Source organism: Lepidochelys olivacea (assembly GCF_965140295.1).
Source record: "Lepidochelys olivacea isolate rLepOli2 genome assembly, chromosome: 11".
NCBI classification, from domain to species: Eukaryota; Metazoa; Chordata; order Testudines; family Cheloniidae; genus Lepidochelys; species Lepidochelys olivacea.
Genome location: NC_140421.1, coordinates 30,721,203 through 30,734,825, shown reverse-complemented (window position 1 = coordinate 30,734,825; position 13,623 = coordinate 30,721,203).

Sequence of the window (13,623 nt, the reverse complement as noted above, 5' to 3'; positions counted from 1 at the left end):
CAGTGTGTCCCTCTGAAGGTAAAGAAGGGCCCTTGTTTTCACTCACACCTCCATTCATATTAGAGGTAATGAGCTGAAAACCAGAAAGAGGGAAGAAGGCTAGTAATTGTAGCCGTGCCTTTTATGGCCTTTGGGAACTGAACAATATTCTGCACTGAATTTCTAGATAGCTCCCAGAGAACGGGACAATGTGCCAAACAGCAGGTTGACATTTTTCCAGAATCCAATCGCAAAGTCACTAAACCATTTCTAGAATCTTAAAAAAATGGAAGCCCTTCTCAAAGAATAACACATGCCGAATATTTTGGGGATAGATCCCAGTCTTCTGGAATTAAGGAATGCCACCTGGATGAAGGACCCTGCAGGGTAACCAAGGGATGCCATTTCTGACACAGATATTACGTTACAGTGGGATATCCAAGAGTTCAAATAATGAAGAGATATATGCATGCTCTAGTCAATAATGAGAAGACATCATCAAAAAACAACATCAGGATAAAGTAAACCATTTGTCACTCAAATTGGATCAAGCCAGCATAAACTGTAATGCTCTCTTATCTAAAGGCCAAATTTAGACCTGATGGTAATATTGTGAATTCTGACACCAAGTCTGCCTTTGGCCCCTATACACTTGCCAGTTTACTCCACCTCTATTTGCAGGCTCAGATATACCTATTGCTAGAACATTTCAAGCCAACATCTGATTTTTATGCAAAAAATTTGTATACAGTGTTTTCTATGTTTCCTCCTTTTATCGGTTTACATTATGCATGGATATAATTTCAGTGCATAACCCTCACATTGCAATTTTAGTGCAGCTGTGATACAACAATAGTCTTGATACTTCTGTTAAACATTAATCCTTATAATGTACTGAAAAATATCCAGGGCAGTGTTATAAAAATGAACCCTGAAATGATGTATTTCAGATCTCATAGTGAGAAGATTAGTTTGCTGAGCATCAGTCCTCTCTGGCTATTTTTTCTGCCTCTCAGAAAATGTCCAACTCTTATTTATCCATAAACATTGTGGTATCTGTTGAAGGAGAGAGACAGAAAAATATGTATGGTCTCCAAAGTGAACTCTCAGTGCAGCAAGGTAGAGCAACAAAAAAATCCAGCCCCATCAATTTCATTCTTGTTTTAACAGACACAAATGCCTTTTGATGCTAAAGTAAAGCAGGGCTGTAATCTAGATAGAATAATATTCTTCAGGCTCAAAAGCTGAAATCATACTTCCATACAAACAGAAAACAGTTTAGGACTTGCACATTGCACAAAGAATGTACCGTGTACTATACACGGTAATGTCTGATTGGCCCTCTCAGGAATACAACTTCCTGATGTGACCTGTTACAAAATGAAATAAAAAATATTTATGCATGCCCCTTTGTAGCCCAGTAGAAAACTATTTTTCGTCCTCTCAGATGTCCCTAACAATCTTGGGCTTGTTTTCAGGGTTTTAAACATTTCAGTTTCTCACTAAGTGTTAAATTTAGTAGTATGAGGAATAATTAGTGACAGTGGCAAAGTACAAAAGTTTCTAAAGTTTGAGTCAGTTTGGATAAGTACCTGAAAGTCTGGAGCCAAGATTCTCCTATCTGCTCAACCAGTGTAAATCTGGAGCAACCTCATTTATAGTTACTCCTATTTATACCAATTTGAGAACACAATTTAACCAAAATTTATGACTCTTCTTGTTGAAGTTGTTCTGCTTTTCCTAATGGTATGCAGTTCTTGATGGTCATCAATAAAGTTTTATTTCTGAAGTTAGCTGCAGGTCTGAAAATCTAGTTAGAAGTGTGTAGGAGTAGACTAATAAATCAGTAATGTTCCTGGATTCTCCTACAAAATCTGGAATATTTTACTAAGTATGTTGAGATCCGTTTAGGAGGAAGGAGGATATTTTAGGTTGGAAAAGGACTTTAAGGGTTACTAGGTGATTGGGTGTATTTTAAATTCATTGAGGTGAAAAAAGGAACAAGAATAGTGGAATAAGGACATCATGGATTACAAACAGCTTTGTGTTTCTGGAACTTTATTGTGGCAAAATGGAAAAGAAACTGAGATTTAACTGTAGATTAGGGAGAAAGGACTACAATTTAGATTTTGGGGGTGATGGTGAAGGGAATGATGTATAAAATAGTCTGGGGAAAGCTGGGACATGCAGTTGTGTAAGAGTTTGGTGGTAGTTGGGAGGTTCTGGGGACAGGTGAGAAGTCAGTTGGGTTCCTTAAATTGAGAACATGCATAGTGGCTGTGAGGTATAGGGCAAGAGATTGAGTTATAGGGTTAGGGAAGAGACAGGGTCCCACATGCATTGTGTGTGGACACATTTGGGCCAGTCGAGATATAAGGTGGTGTTCAGGAGTTTGTAAACAAAATGCATGTGGAATTGTAATGTAATGAAATAAATTATAAGAAGCATAGATTTTATTAATACCTTATAGTTGTACAATATATTAAATTACATGTGGTAAAAATATAATATGCAATACATTTTATGTAACATTTCTGAAGACATACAGTAGCAATTTCACTTTATCAAATATTGCTCCTTCAGGGTGTGCAAAGAAGAGACTGCAAAGAGATTGCAAGCTGGCTTCTAAAGTAATGTCTAATCGAATAGGGACCATGACAGTGCATGAAGCCCAAGACATATTAGCATGTAACCATCTCCATGTCCACTTTCACATTTTCTAAAAGATTTAAAATATGCTCTTAAGTTAGACCAGGTATCCTTAAACAATAATAAGAGATTAAGCATATACAGAAAGGACAGCATTACTGTATTGTGATGACCAACAATAGACAGGAGACTTTTATTAATGCTGGTGTGGGCACGTCATCTGGTGCAAAGTTTTCTTCAAAATTATATGAAGTCAAAAGTGTATGAGTTCAAAACTCTTAGTATTAAAACAAAAAGGAAGCACGATGAGAAAGAAGAGGGTAGTAGGGCTGTTTTCAACTGTGCTCCTTCCAGTTAGATAACAAATCAAAGGGACATTTCTGAATAGATGTGAGGACCCAGAGGGTCTCTTGCACACATTATGCCAGCTGCTAATACAGAGGTGAAAGTACATTCCATATTTTAACATGAAAAATTTTAAATAGCACAGATCCTAAATTTTATGGAACTCAGTACAGTATATTTGTTGAACTGTAGTTTGTCATGATGTTTGAAAATATTGATTTAGCAAACTATTAAATACAGAAGGCCAGATTCTTAGTTTAGCTAAGCACAGCAAAGAAGCAATTAGCACAGCTTCATTGACTTACACCAGCTGAGGATCTGGTCATGAAAGGTTACAAAAACGCGCACAAACAAGTGCAACCACCTTTTTTGTTCAAATCTGTCATTTACACATGTAGTTAGGCTTAGGGACAATTTTACATTAGAGCAAGAATTCCTGGAGCCACATCATATGGTTAATAACTGATCAATCCATTTTATTCTTTAAGCAACGTTAAGGAAACAATTACAGAAATATAAAAATTCCCAATTTACTAGGTCCCTGGGGAGATGTTACCTGAGTTTGTGTCTCACTAACTCTGCCAGATTCTCAAATACAGGGTCTCAGTGTTATGTCTCTTACCTCAAAGATCCCCAACCAAGTTATCCTGTAGTTGACTCCTGCTGTTCTCCCCAAGAACTCACTCTTCCTATGCCCCCAGTCTAGTCTGGCTCCTCTTATGAGGGCTATGGTCTTATCCAGCCTGTTGTTCATGGGTATCTCCAGTCTACTCTGGCTCTTCTTAGGACAGAAATTTTTTTCCTAGCTCAGCTATTTGCAGTGGCTGCTTTACCAGAATGTTATGGCAAAAGTCCCCTTGTGGTGGCCACTTTCTGCCTTCCATTTGCAGGACTCAATAATCAGCCTCTACTTCTTCAAAAGTTTGGCTTTGATAGATAGCAACAGAAGAGACGTGATGAATGTAGCAAATACAAGATTCATACTGAAAGGGTCTTCTGCTTGGTGGATGGTAGTCTTCTGAAGACTAATGAGTGCTTGGTAGCATTTTTGGCCATGGAAGCCTTAACATACCTCAGAAATGTATTATTCTCAACCTATAGTCATGCTGTTAATCCCTTAATTCTCTCAACCTAAGAAAGTTGGCCTGGACTGGGATAGTAGTTGAATGGCAAGCCTCCAAGCAAAACTTGGATGGTGCAAGAAGTGCTGCTTTTGTTTCAGTAACTGGTACTCTTCTCTCTGAATCCATGCTGCCCCAAGATGGTGCTATGATGCACAGCCCAGATGGAGGTGTTGACCATAAAACAAGCACTTTCCATAAGAACAGGGATATTAAAATCTATGGCCAAATTCTAACTCAAGCAATGGCATTCCACCTATCTAAGCTGCTCCTGTGTTTTCAGTTGGAGATGGCTTGCTTCTTTGCGTCCTGTCCTAAACTGTTACTGTGTGTAATGCAAAAGTTACTGTCCTGCAGTTCCCTGCATATTCCTTACCTAGCTCACAGGGTGTTTTAAGGCTTAATTATTCAATATTTGTGAAGCACTTTGAGATCTTCAGATGAAAGACACCCTAGAAGTGCAAAGTATTATTTTTATTACCATTTTCTCAGAGGGAGCATGAGAGAGAGAAGCTTAATCTGATAACATTAAAAGCCTGGTGGGCTTGCCAAACTTTAATATCATCTGCTAAACTCAATATTCGTGGGGTGTCTCTGAGTTCATGCAACTGTAGTTCCATGTAGATATAATTCATGTTCATTTCTTGTTATAGTTAAAACTCCTCTTACAATAATATTTCACCGTCAAGAGGTAGGGGGCGGAAAACATTTTCACTTACATTTTCAGTTTCTTCTGATTTTTGTCTGTTCGGTGCATCCTTGAAAGTATTCAGGCCGAGTGGGGTTTTTCTAAGGCTTGGCATGAGTACAAATTTTATTTTTAAAGCATCATAAAAAAACCCCCAAGCTGTAGTTAAACAAAACATTTGTCAAATTAGATGGGCATATTCCCCTCTCCAAGCACTGCTGTTGGAGAGCTGTAGTCTTGCTAGGTAAATAATGCATATAGTATATGAATATGTAAAAAAAATAAACTCTTTTATTACATAAAATCTAAACAAATGCAAATAATTTTACAGAATTCCTTGAGAAACCAGATTAACAACAAGGATCAATGCTTAAAACCTAATGTTCTGTTAAGAAAGATCACCTCTTTAACACTCTCTTGTATTTAACACATATGTGCTTCAATATATTTGATTGGGACATTAATAAAACCTTATTGCTTATATTAGCATCCACTTGTATAAAACAATTAACAGGGAAGAGGAAACCAGGCACAGTACATTCATTAATCATTTATACAAAACCAGAAAAATTTAAACAATTCTTGAAGATGATAATTTTGATAAAACATGAAAATCAGATGGAACAGTCTTCTGATAATTAGCCCATATGTATAAAAAATAAAGTAAGAGGAAAAAATATCCAGAGGCAATATATTTGGGGGGGATTCTTCCATCCCCAATCACATTCAAATCTTGGTTATGCTCTGTGTGTTGGTAAAAGATTCATGTCTTCATTATAATGATCTATAGTGTATTTAAGAGACTGGCCATGTTTAAAAGTGTTTGTTTATTTTTTAAAGAACATTGCATATTTACTGTTTTAGAGTTTTTTAGATTGATCACAGATCACCATAGGAGGAAGCAAACATAGGGGAAAGGAAACAGCCCCAGTGCCTGAAGAAAAAGCTTTGATTTAGAAAAAGGATACTTGGCATGCAAGCCGGCCACTATGTGGTTCCTTTTGTGTTTTAAATAAATGCATCAGAAAAAGTCTGCCACTTTTTCTCATTCTGATCTAAGTTGCACAATATGTCAAAGCTGAATCTATGCCTTTTTCTTTTCTGCTGGTCAAGCTAATGTGCATTTTCTTAGCTAGACTCTCAGTAAATCTAATTGTCAGCATTTCCATCTCAGAAAACTGTATACAACATAAAAGCAATATAATTTTATGCTTTTTAATGTTACTCCTATATTTCATTTTCAATTTTGCATTATGTTCTAACATCCCAGTCTTCTCGTTCCTAGAATCAAACCAGTAAAAAGAGTTTTCTGCATTTGTTTGAAACTGGCAAGCCCCACAATATTTATCAGTTTGGCTTTTGTTGAGTTCTGAATAGGCTTAGGCTGATGACAGTGCTGTATGCTAGCTGCCTATCATGGCAGTGTCTGATGCTTACCCTCCACAAATTCAGTGGCAAAACTTACACTGAGTTCAGTGGAAGTAGGATTGGGCTTTTTGGGCCTGCTGCTTATCTGCAGAGAGAGTGCATACATCTTTTATTTCTGCAGTTTCAGCTGGATCAGAAGCTGAGAAGATTAATGACGTTTGACTTGATGTGATTATACCTGGAACAGATTAACACTGGGTAAATCCATTGACACAGACTTCTTAAGGCAGAAGGATCATCATGACCATCTAGTCTGACTCCTGCAGGCCACAGAACCTCACTCCCACTTCTGTAATAGACCCATAACCTCTGGTTGAATTACTGAAGTCCTCAAATCTTGATGTAAAATTTTCAAGTTACAGAAAATTCACCATTTACTTTAGTTCAAACCAGCAAGTGACCCATGCCCCATGCTGCAAAGGAAGGCAAAAAACTCCCAGGGTCTGTGCCAGTCTGACCTGGGGAAAATCCCTTCCTGACCCCAAACATGGTGATCAGTGGACCCTGAGCAAGTAGGCGAGACCCACAAGACAGACACCTGGGAAAGAATTCACTGTAAAAACCTCAGTCTAATTTCAAGCCTAATCTTGTTGTTGGGCAGTTGGTATCTATTTGTTCTTTTGCCAACATTGGCTCTTAACTTAAATAACTCCTCTCCCTCTCTGGTATTTGTCCTTCTCATGTATTTATAGAGAGTAATCATATCTACCCCCCACCTTCATTTTGTTAGGCTAAACAACCAAAGCTCCTTAAGTCTCCTCTTGTATGGTAGTTCCTCTGATCATCTTAGTAGCCCTTCTCTGCACTTGTTCCAGTCTGAATTCATCTTAAATATGAGAGACCAGAATTCCATACAGTATTCCAGGTGAGGTCTCACTAGTGCTTTGTACAATGATGATATTGCTTCTCTATGTCTACTGAAAATACTTCACCTGTTGGATTCTAACATTGCATTAGCCTTTTTCATGGCCACATCACACTGGTTGGTCATAGTCATTCTGTAATTGACAAATGCACACAGGGCTTTCGCTTTCTCTGTTGCTTCCAACAAGTAACTCCTCAGCTTGTACAAAAAATTCTTGTTTTTTTAGTCCCTATGTTCATGACCATGCACTTTGTGCTATTAAATTTCATCCCATTTCTGCTACTCCAGTTTTCAGGCTCATCTAAATGTCCTTGGATGATACTCTGGTCCTCCTTCATATTGGCAATACTTCCCAACTTTGTGTCATCTTCAAATTTTATTAGTTCACTTCCATTTTTTAATTTTTTTTCCATTTCATCACTTTTAATTTCTTTAGTCTATCTCATCATTAATATACAATGTTACTCCGCCACCTTTACCTTTACTTCTGTCTTTCCTGAACAGCACATACCCTTCAATACCCGTACTCCAGTCATAACTACTATTCCAACATGTTTCAATTATCCTTATAATATCTGCACCAGTAGTTACAGTTCTTCCATTTTGTTACCCAGGCTCCTTGCATTGGTGTACAGACATCACAGTTGTTTCTGCTTGGCCTTACCCAGATTCCTTGCCAGTCATTAGGTACAGTCATTTTACTGCCAGTATTGCCTACTTGACTGTTACTGTCATTGGTTTTGGCATTGTATTTCATCTTGTCCATTCTCCTACCCTCTATTGTTCCTTTCTCCATTGCGGTATCCTCTTTTACTTGATTTTCCACCCACTCAATATAAGAATCAAGTGTGGCAATTACATGACATCTCTCAACCATCTCCCCTGAATTCTAGTTTAAAGCTCTTTTAATCAGTTGCACCAGCCTCTGTTCCAGAAGTCTATTACTCTCCCTCTTCGGGTTGAGTCCATCCAATGAGAACAGTGCTCTGCGAATGCCTGTCAGTGGTCAAACATTCTGTAGAATTATTTCTGTTTACACTAATCAAGACATCAGGATCAGTGCCTCTAAACTTATCTAAAGTTTGTTATTCTGATGTCTCCAACTTTGGAGTAGTGCTGTGCACCAACCATCAGACTTTCATATTTTTGTAAATGAATTTGAAGACTGATCGTGTAAATTCAGACTATTCTTTAATTCCCCCACTGAATTCAAGGGCTAGGATTTCACGAGAAGGTTGTCAGCTTCACAATGGCTGTATGAACCAGAGATCCACTCGGTGGTGGTAGGATTATGTGTTACCCGCACAAAATTCTCTGTTCCTCTCACACTCTCGGGACACCCACCTTTACCCAGTTCCTAGGGTTCAGGCATAACCCTCTTAATTTAGGCACCCACCCTCACCCTTCTGTGGGCTCAGGTGTAACATTACATTCTAGGGCACCCACCCTTACCCTGTTCCTAGGTCTCAGGCGTAACCCTGCAGGTTTGCAGGATCTTTTAGCAGTGAAAGAGCTTTACACAGTAATATACTACATAACCTTTATTTATTAACAATCACCAAAAGCAGATGGCACATACTACACATTCAGTGCTCACCACTCCCAATAAGACAGATGAACTTTTCCCTGTTAACCAGAGAGAATCAGGTCCATCTGGGGGACTCCAGTTTCTGTACGGTGTCATTGGCAGAGTGTTGTGGTCTGGCAGCTCTGATCTTGGGGCTGTGTCCTGGAGTTGGTTCCCAAAGAACTTCCTTTTGGACCCCAGTTTATATAGTGACAGGTTTCAGAGTAACAGCCGTGTTAGTCTGTATTCGCAAAAAGAAAAGGAGTACTTGTGGCACCTTAGAGACTAACCAATTTATTAGAGCATAAGCTTTCGTGAGCTACAGCTCACTTCTTTTTTAGCTGTACCTTAACCAATCATTATACTAAAATTTTACTAACCAATCCTAACATAGTGTAACAAAATTCTCTAACCAATCCTACCCCACCACCTTAATTAAATTACACCTAGCAAAATTAATTAATTAACAGACAAACAATTAAAGGACCAGACAGAGACCATACAGATAAACAATAGGGAAGTAGGGACCATAATGACAAAACAATAAAGAAATGAGGATTTCACAACCACAACTATTTCTTGACAGACAGGATGCTATCAAACTAAGTTTTCTTTAACCATCTTAAGATCTGTTTCTTTATCTGGTGATAGTGGGTGCTATTAGGACAGGGTCTCCTCCTTAACAGCCTGATATTACAGTGTTGTCATTTAGATGGAATGCGAGGATGTGGCTTCCTGCTTCTTCCCTAATGGCTGCTGCTCAGCTGCTCTTTTAATCTGGCTGCAGACAAAGGCCTTAGGCTTTAGGCCTTTCAATATGCCTGCACACAAAGGCCTTATCCTTGCATATGGAGGGTCAGGGAGATAAGTTTGTTACACTCATCATCCCCCTGGCACCGGTAAGGAATCTTCTGGAAAAGGTAGTATAGCCTAAGCCTGTAGCATCACTTCCACAGAGCCCTTCAATACTGCACGTTGCTATCCATTTAGGGAGAGATGCTGTGTCCAGCAGGGAAGGCCCTGTCAACATATCTCTGGGGCTGTTCTTTTCGAGGAGAGTTTCAGGAAACTAACTGCTAAGCTCTGGTCAGGAGATGAGTAACTGTGTCAGAATGCCAGAATGTCAGGGTCAGGCACCAAGTTGCAGGCAGATAGCAGGGTCAGGGCCTCTCTACCGTTTTTGCTGCCCCAAGCACTGAAAAAACCTGTCACCGCCGAATTGCCGTCATGGACGGCAGGAGAGAGAGACGCTACCACTGCATTGCCGCTGCAGCCGAAGGAACGGAGATGCCGCCGCCGAATTGCCGCCGCCGTGGAAACTCTGCCGCCCCTGTCTGACTGCCGCCCCACGTACTTGCTTGGAACGCTGGTGCCTGGAGCCGGCCCTCGTCGGGGTCACGCTGGGTCAGGATACCAGGAAGTCAGGGTCAGGCAAGCAAATAGCAAAGCTGAGGACAAACCAGAATCGGAAGCCAGAGTCTATGGTCTACAGTAAGCAGAGTCCGGACCAGATAGGCAGTCAGTCAGTCTGCATTCTTGCTCAGACAGCTCCCCACAATGGCTTCCTGGTTTAAATATTAGCACCAGCCAATTAGTGGACTCTGAGGAGCCACCACATATGCCCTGCTGGGTGGTACTTCCTGCAGAGCCTAGCTTCACAGAGTCTGTCAGTGGAAACCTGGCCTAAGCTTCCAATGTTGGTGTGGAAGCATCAGTGGCCCAGAACCTCCTAGGTTCTAGTCCTGCATGTTCTTACACTAGCAGACTGTGAAGAGGCATAGGGCTTCCATGCAGGTTGCCTTGGCTTCTGTTGTATTTTTAAAATCTGCCAGTTCTGGGGGCTAAGCCCCCTACATATTCCACCTTAGATTAATCTACTGGAATCTTTTCTATGGATTTTTATGAGTTTTTGATTTGCCTTACACCTCTCCCATGAGTTTTTCTATGAGAGGAAATGAACTGACTCAAAATTATAATTATAATGTTCTTTTGTGTTGGGAATTAGTATCAGTTTATCACAATTTATACACAGCCCTCAGTTACTGAATTTCTCCTGCTGCTGTTTTGAAAACATTGAAAACTGATAATTTCACAGGGATTTGGCACACCCCATAAATTGGCCTTGTTGGTCAAAGCTAGTCCCAAGAGTATTTGAATAGATCACAGATTTTGGAGTGAGTCCGGCTTTTGTTCTGAATTTGTAACTGAGTGAGCCACACCTTACTTCGTGTAATGTTTGCAATGAAAAACACTGGTCTAACAAATAACGACTTTTACGTTTTCTTCTCCAGTGACATAATTCCTTAGTTAACAAAACATATTGCTCTGTAGCACATTAGTACTTGTCTACACAGACAATGCACGGCAAGCTGGGGTGTAAATCTACAATCTAAGTCTAGCCTGCCATGCATTAAATGGCCATGTGGACTTGGCTGTAGCACATGAAAAGTTCTGTGGTGCATTTTGACGTACTGCTGTTTCATTTAGAACATTTAGTGAATGGTAGCAGAGGCCACGCGGCCACTTAGTGAATGTCAGGGTAGAGGACTGTAGATTTATACCCTGTCTTGCTGGGTGTTAAATCTCTGTGTAGACAAGCCCTTACTGTTTTTCACTTGAGTTACAGTTGCAGAAAGTGGGTCAGATTCACTTCACATCAGTTTCACTGTGGCGTAACTACATAGAATTCAATAGAGTTACTCTTGATTTACACTAATGCAAGAAAAATCAGATTTTCCTTTCATTTCTTTTATAAAATTTACCTTAAATGACAAATATATGGAAACTTTTTGGTGATCCAATAACTTCCCTCCTCTTCTCCTTCGGATGAAAAGTTTTTTATTTATGACTGTATCCCCCATCTGCCCTTTACCCGATGTTCAATCCATTTTGTGTTACATTTATGTCCATTCCGCTTCCTTCCTTTCTTTAGACCTCAATCTCTGTACAAAGACCTTAATCTCTGATGTGGAACTTTGTCAAACACTGTCTGAATGCAGGCTATCCACTGCACGGGGACAAAGTCAAAGACCTTTTCTAGAAGCAGAGGTACTGCTGGGCATGGAAATGACCATGTTTTGCTTCAAACAAAAGCTCCACAGCAAAATTAGTTGATTTCAACACCCTCCCCCACCTCAATAATTTATTTTAGATATTGTTGCCCATTTCATGTAAATTACCCATCATTTGATACAATTTTGTTGTTCTTTTGGGAGTTTGACATTTATCAACAATACTATTAGGCTAAAATTGAATTTAGAAGGGGTGTTTGGCTCAGTGTTTAATAGGTGTCATGGCTAAGATGGTTGTAAGACCTATCACAGATGTGTGACAGAGGAGAGGAAAGTAAGCAATAGTGCCTCTTGCCCTTCAAATTCACAAAGGCCAAAATAGTCAAACTTGACTATCTGGTATTAGGCGCCTGAATCTATATATAGGCATCTAAACAAGTGGCCAGCTTCTCAGATATGCTCACTTTGGCTAGGAGTGAAGTTTTTTGCATTATCTTTCAAGCTTAGTCTTTTGTGTCAAAATATTGCCCTATGAAAAAGTGGATGGTTTAACTATTTTTAATATTCTTTATTTTTATTGTTTTTATATAGAAATATAAAGATGCAGAGATACAACAGGATGGAATAGACATTGCCATCCTCCAAATATATTTGGTGAATATTTACTGATTACTTTCTTATTTTTAATACTCTTAAAGTTTTTCAGAAGTACGCTTGGAGAGGAAAGTTAAATTTGGGAGGGACTGAATTAAATAATACTGAAGTTATTTTCCTCTTTACCCTGAATTTACCCTTCTTTAGGAAGCAGTATGGTCAAAAGCATAGAGCAAGGAACTTGGTGTTAGTGCTCCTATGGCCTGTTCTCAGCTCTGCCTCTCTGTAACCTTTGGAAAGTCATTTAACCTTTTGGTGCCTCAGCTTTTACTCATTTATGAAACAGGTATAAAAGGTGAGGTTGGGCTTAATTAGCATTTATGAAGCACTTTGCGGGCTTTGGATGAGAGATGCTATAGAAGTGTAAAGAATATTAACTGGCTTTTCTTCACAACATTTCCATTCTTTTCCTTCTCCTCTATGCCTGTTCTGTGCTTTTTTTAAACATTTCTCCTAAACAATAAGGAGAAATATAATAAACAATCCCTTTCACAGGCCTCCACTTCGTCACACCCTGATTCCCTTCCCACACGCTCAACCAAACAAAGACAAAACTTTGAGAAGCTGCCTTTTCCAAGACAGAACAACAAAAACTATGAACCAAAAGAAAATGAGGCAATGTAGAACATTTTCATTACTCATCGAGGAATGGTTCTTTGCAGTATTTCCAGCTAGTTTTTCTTCCACACCTACATGAGCTTGCTTGTTCTCTCTCCAAATCCCCCCTCTTGTATCTAAATCCTGCTGATGATCAGGGTATTGATTCAGCCCACGAAAATATGTTGCAAGTGGAATTTACCCTTTGACCTTTAGCTCCCCCTCTCGTATGACCAACAAGTATTGTTTTCACTTGTTTTCCCTTTCCCTAGTGAAAGCTGCTTTTCGCTTATTTAAAAGTCTCTTGAGACTCTAGCAGAGACAAGTTCCCTCCCGTCCCTTTCATGAAACCAAAGGGAAGAAAAATATGCCATTTTTCCCTTCTCCCCTTTTGGAGAGAAGGTTAAAAACCTCTCTCCAAAATCCACTCAAAACTCCATTCCAGGCTTTCTTTGTGAGTGACTTGCAGTACAGTCTGGTGAATGAAGAATGCATAAGGGACTCCCTAAGTCTGAGCCAGTGACATCCTCAGTGAGGATTCCCCACCACACCCAGAATTCCAGGAAACAGTAATGCATGACATTTTCTGCCTATCTATGTACTTATATGGCTATCAACATGGTAGTGTTTGAGTGCCTCACAATCCTTAATGAACTGTGTCCTCATAAGACCTCTTTGATAAAAGGAAGTACTAGCCCCTTTTACAGATTGAGGCACAG